Source organism: Crocodylus porosus, unplaced genomic scaffold (genome assembly GCF_001723895.1).
Source record: "Crocodylus porosus isolate Cpor-Errol unplaced genomic scaffold, CroPor_comp1, whole genome shotgun sequence".
In the NCBI taxonomy this organism is placed as follows: domain Eukaryota; kingdom Metazoa; phylum Chordata; order Crocodylia; family Crocodylidae; genus Crocodylus; species Crocodylus porosus.
Genome location: NW_017728906.1, coordinates 142524048 through 142530120, shown reverse-complemented (window position 1 = coordinate 142530120; position 6073 = coordinate 142524048).

The following is a 6073-nucleotide window of genomic DNA, read 5'->3' as shown; positions in this document are numbered from 1 at the left end:
GTAAGGTCTGTTTTCCTGACCTCTGATCATGCGTGTGGCTCTTCTCTGGACTCTCTCAAGCTTCTCCACATCCTTTTTGTATTGTGGGGCCCAAAACTGGACGCAGTACTCCAGCTGTGGCCTCACCAAGGCTGAGTACAAGGGGAAAATGATGTCCTGGGATTTGCTTGAGAAGCATCTATGGATGCAAGCCACTGTTTTGGTCGCTTTGCTAGCTGCAGCATTGCATTGCAGGCTCATGTTCATCTTGTGGTCAATGATGATTCCCAAGTCTCTTTCTTCTGTGGTGTTAGCCAGTGTAGCACTGGTGAGCGTATAAGGATGCTACAGGTTTTTCTTCCCAAGATGGAGAACCTTGCATTTTTTAATGTTAAACACCGTCAGGTTCTTGTCTGCCCATTTGCTGAGCCTGTCTAGGTCACTGCAGTAATATGCCTGCATTTTTTCAGGCCAGAGGGGATGTCTGTGTGGTTACAAGCTGGCTTAGCCTAGCCAGGTTAGACTAACCTGCGAAGATTGAATCAATTCAGGCTCAGGTTTTTGAATGTCTGTCCCTAGCCAGGGCGGGTGGTAGGAACACCACAGCTTTGAGACTCTGGCAAGCAGCTGGACTTTCCCAGCCCTAAGAATGTGCTGTGAATGTATGGAAGCATTCACTAGATGGGGTTAACCTGTTTTAGATTGGTTAACCCTTTATTGATCTAAAGTTAATTTCCTGAGGTGAAATAACTTAGATCGCATGCACCATTTTCTGGGCAATTTGAGCCCTGTGAACTCCTGGCACAACCAGGTATTTGTATCAACCTAGCCCTGTTATGCAATGCTTATATATACACTATGGGGCACACGTAGATTTTGCACATGTGGATTTGCAGTGCCACAAGCCCATCTGCGGCACCGGAACCCACACGTGCTGCATGTGTATGTATTCACTGCTCCACTAATTTTTAAGAATGGCAGTGTTTCTGACACGAGAAAATCCTGATATATATATAAAAATGTGCCAAATTAAAGCAGGGCAGCATACATGGCTGCAGTGTGCACCACCTGAAACTGCAGCCTGGCCAGCCGGAGCCATGTTCTGTGTGCTGGCCAGGCTCTGCATGCCTAGATCACTGTTGCTACATCCCCAAGAGGTCCCTAGGACCTCAGGTAAGGCTAGTTAGACCAGCCTAGGTGCTGGCCCCAGCCTCCCCTACCCCACCCACAATTTGCTGTTTGCTAGAGCACATGTGTAGGGGCATTCCCAGGGACAACTGGCAGTGACACAAGTATGTTCCACTACTATTTGTCCCAGGGGAAATGCACATTCCCACTCATGGTGTTATGCCTTAATTGTTCTGCTTAGTAGACAAGAGAGTTTTAAATCAAGCTGTTACTGTAACAGGAAAACAAATGTATAGTTTATTATAATCCTCATTCATTTTAAGATCTACTATCAAATAAATGGGAAACAGTCGAATTATTTGGTCTGCAGTTTCTATACAATTTGGGCAGAATTCTTTTTACTTTTGTGCACCCAAGTGGTAGTTTTCTAGTGACATAAGTGGTGTTTTAGTACTTACATACAGGTAATAATTCTGTTACCTCTATATGATGGATGGGTGAGTGAGTGTAAGCAGACTGAGCAGGTCTGGCAGGGTACACACTGGTTGAGCACATACATGGCTATGTACATGCACCTTTCTGGAAGTGCAAGTGCATTGAAGTCCCAAAAACATAGGTGGCCAAAGACCTCTGACTCATGGGTAATAGATGGAGAATGAGAAGAGCCATCTAATATTTTCACTCAAAAAGCTGAGTGATAGGGGACTTGCCGAGGAGAATGAAAGAAGTCTATGGTGTAGGAGTTAGAGCACTGTGCTTAGAAGTCAGCGATATACAAGTTGCAACCCTCTGCCCCCCTTGCATAAGAGGGTTTAAGACTTCATAGATTTCATAGACATTTGGGCTGGAAGGGACCCTGGAGGATCGTCAAGTCCAGCCCCCTGCCCCAGGGGCAGGAAGTCAGCAGGGATCATAGGATCCCACCAAGATAAGCATCCAAATGTGTCTTGAAGGTGTTCAAAGTGGGTATTCAAACTGGGTGCTTGAACCGCCTCCGAGTGGATGCTTGAAACCTTGGAGGCTCGGACAGTGAAGAAGTTCTTTCTTATGTCCAGCCTGAATCGGTCACAGTGGAATTTATAACTGTTCAATCTTGTCATTCCCTTGGGGCGCTCTGGTGAACAGACATTCCCTCAGATCCTGCTGGTCACCCCTGATAAATTTATAGGTGGCTACCAGATCACCCTGAGCCTGCGCTTTTCCAGGCTAAAGAGCCTCATTGCTCTCAGCCTCTCATCATAAAGTCTGTTCTCCTGACCTCTGGTCATGCACGTGGCTCTCCTCTGCACCCTCTCAAGATTCATTATACTATTATCAGATTGGTATGGAATGTTGGGGTTTTTGCCTTTTTCTGTAGTGGGGGAGTGTGGTCCTTTACCTGGGACCTCTTGAGTATATATTAACAACCTTTTACCAAAGTTAGATGTTGGTTGCTGTGGTCCCCTTGCTTTACTTGTGGCAGGTTAAGGTTAAGGTCTTGTGTTGTCTCAAGGTTGTTGGTAATATTACTAAGAGGTTAGATTATGGATTTGTATAGGATGGTTTGGATAGAGTTCATCTAGCTTTAGGCAGGACTAGATGATAAATGGAGGTCCCTTCCAACTCTACTTCTCTAGGACTCTATGATTTCCTGGGTAAGTGCATTAACTGCTAAACTTTTGGCCATAAAATATGGGATGGCCTTGCTATCCCCCAAATTTTTCCAGACTTACACCTGTATATTGTCATGTATATGCCTGGCCAGTGCATAGCCCAATGAGCATATATAGTCTACAGTTTCACACTTTTGCATCCCAAGTACAGAATGGGGGCCAAAAATTGTCTACTACGCAGATAGAAAACAGCCATGTAAGAGCACATAGGTAAATAAAATTCTTCCCTTAGTGTATTTCATAATTAGTAAATGTAGGATAGTTTATAGTAATTTAAATATCCTAATTTTCAATACATGTTGACAGAACAGATCTAGAGATAAACTGCACTATTTCTGTAGGTTCTGTTATGTTTAAGTAACCTAAAATAAATATTTAGATACTAGGTCAGTGATTCTTAACCAGGGTGCTGCAGTACCTTAGGGTTTCATGAGATCCTTTTAAGAGTGTTTCAGGATACTGAAAAATATGGACACAGGGCGCATCCAGATGAGCACATGTGTGCACTATGAGATGCTGCAGAGTCATCTGTGGTACCACAAACCTCATGTGCTGCACATTCAGGAATTTGCCATGCTAATTTGCAGTGCAGCAGATTTTTTTTGAACCAGGCAATCCCGGTGTCAAAAAACCCATGCCTGAAAAAGAGGGGCAGCACATATGGCAGCAGTACATGTCACTGGAGCCTGGCTGACCAGATCCATGCTGGACTCTTGGGAAGCTCCCAGGACCCCAGGTAAGGCTACTTGGGCCAGCCCAGTGCTGGCCCCAGCCTCCCCAAACCCACCTGGGGCAATTTGCTGTGAGCCAGAGCATACATGCATGAGTGCTCCCCGGGGACAGTAGCAGCAGCACAACTATGTGCCACTGCTATTTGTCCCCAGGGAAACTCACATGCACACTCATCTGGACATGCTCTATTAGCACAATTAGGTATGCAGACACCTACAAGTGATTCATAAGAGATTTCAAGTGGGAATCTACAGCGTCTAAAACATTCTGGTCTGTTGTGGTCTTTTGGAGTTCTTTGCAACAAAAAAATTGCTCTATCATTTTTCCATAGTCAAAAAAAAGAGTGACAGCTAAGAGCTGGCATTTTCTGAGGGGAGATTTGAATCTAAAGAGGGGTACTCTGAGTGTAAAAGGGTTGACAACCATTATAATCAGCCACGGGTCTGAATTTCTACTGTCTTGTGTAATGTGCCAAGTATAGTGAAAAGTGAGAGTTAACCACTGCTATTTTGTTGAATAGCATTTAGTATACACTTAAGGCAAGGTGCCAGGATGTGAAGAATCAGGGCTTGTATCATTTGCTAAGGACTCATATTACATTAAATGAAGAAAATAAATGTATTGTAAAAAAAAAAATCTGAAAATATTTTAATAAGTTACACTCTCAGCTTTTATATTCTATGGCTTCTTAAAAACATCCAGGCTTAGAAAGGTTTGTGTTAGTGAAAGGCCGTTTAGACTGTGGAAAGCTAGAAAGTAGCTTTCTGCCTGCCCTTCTTTAGCTGAACTTTCAGAGGCTAATGACTATACTGATGAAGTCTGCACTTCTCTACACCAACAAGTTTCCTACCTACCAGGATAGTGCTGCTTTACCACCCCCTGTCTAATGATGCCTTGGTTACATTTGTAAGTTGAAATACTGGCAGTAGGCTAATTCATTTCAGTGATCTTACATTCTTGTACATTTCAAAATTGAAAAAGGGAAAAAAATAGATTATGAAAACCTAAAAGGCTTTAAAAATAATCTAAGGAAAAGTCAAAATAATAAAAATATGACATACCCTTCTCTGGCATCCTTTTAAGACAGAGATGTCAAACTCACACTGGGCGCTGGGCTGAATCCAGATGTTGGGACTCCTCCCAGGTCCAGTGCTGGTAGTGGGAGTCTAGCAGCAGCAGAAGCAAAGTAGGAGCAGCAGGTGTCTGGGAACATCAGTGAGGATCAGGAGGCGGCAAAGGTCCAGGCACAGCAGTGTGGATATGGTGGCTGAAGGGTAGTGAAGGCTGTATCTGCCGGGCCCTTATTCACTCTAGCCACCAATAGCCATGTCCATCAGGGTCCAGGTACCCTGGATTCTGCAACAGGCCCTATCCCAGGCCCCACTCCCAGCTTCTGGTTGTCCACCAGTGGCTGGGAGTGCCAGCTGCAATGGCTCCACTGGCCAGATTTGACTTGTGGGCCATATGATTGACATACCTACTATGTAATGGAACAAACCTTATGTCTGTCCACTGTCAATTATTAGGACACCCCTTATCTTAAATTCAACAGTGCTATCTTATCTACAAGATGAGAGCTGAACAAAAAACAAACCAATAAAAAATGACAAAAAATGACGGTGACAACAATGTGCTAAAATTTTGTACAGTGCTTTCATTCACTTTCATTTCCACCTGAAGCACTTTGTAAAGCCCTTATGTTTCAACCTTTGCCAAAAATGGTAAATCTTAACATCACAAAAAAAAAAATCCAAATATCTTTGTAATGAGGATGAAGGTGGGAACTGAGAGAGTAGGGAAGAGAGGGGACAGATGTTTTGGAGATGGCAGATGCTGCTTACACCTCTGTAGCAGAACTGAAATACTAGGGACCTGCCATATTATTGCAATTGGAGGAGAGGAAGGAAAGACTGGAGGACATCTGAATTAAGCTCTCATGCTTGAAAAGCTTTGCTGGAGGTTTGCCAAGCTTAACGTGGGATCAAGAATGTAAAACTGAGACAGCTCTGCTGATAACTAGTAATTCCTTTAGTCTAAGGTGCTGCTCATATCACCTCCTGCCTGGATGAGATCCAAGCATCTACAGGCAGTGACAACACTAGGCAGCAAGGAGCCACCAGGTGCTGCTGTTAAATCTTGAATCTCACAATTCCCTGTGAAATATTTTACAGACCTCTTCAGTCATGTTTCTTTATTTAATCCATCCCAAATATTTTTAAGGCACGGAGACAAACACTGGGCTGCTATTCTATGCTTAGAAGGGTAGACTAAAGGAAGTGTAGCTCCTGATTATATACAAGTTGTTTTGCACAGTGCATATATTTGCAGTGTGGCAGTCACTTAAAATTTCTTTTGTGTATTTGAAGAGCCACATGTTTGTTTATTCAGGGTTTTTTGGAGGGGTGTTTTTCTTTCCTTCAGTCTTTTAAAAAAAATAAAAACAGGCTTCTCATCTGTGAAACTAAAAGCATACACATTTTAACTATGATATAAATATTAATCACAATCGCCAGTCCAGACTGAGTATAACATGTACAAATATGCAACAATTATGTAAAAATGGAAGTTATTATGAACAGTAA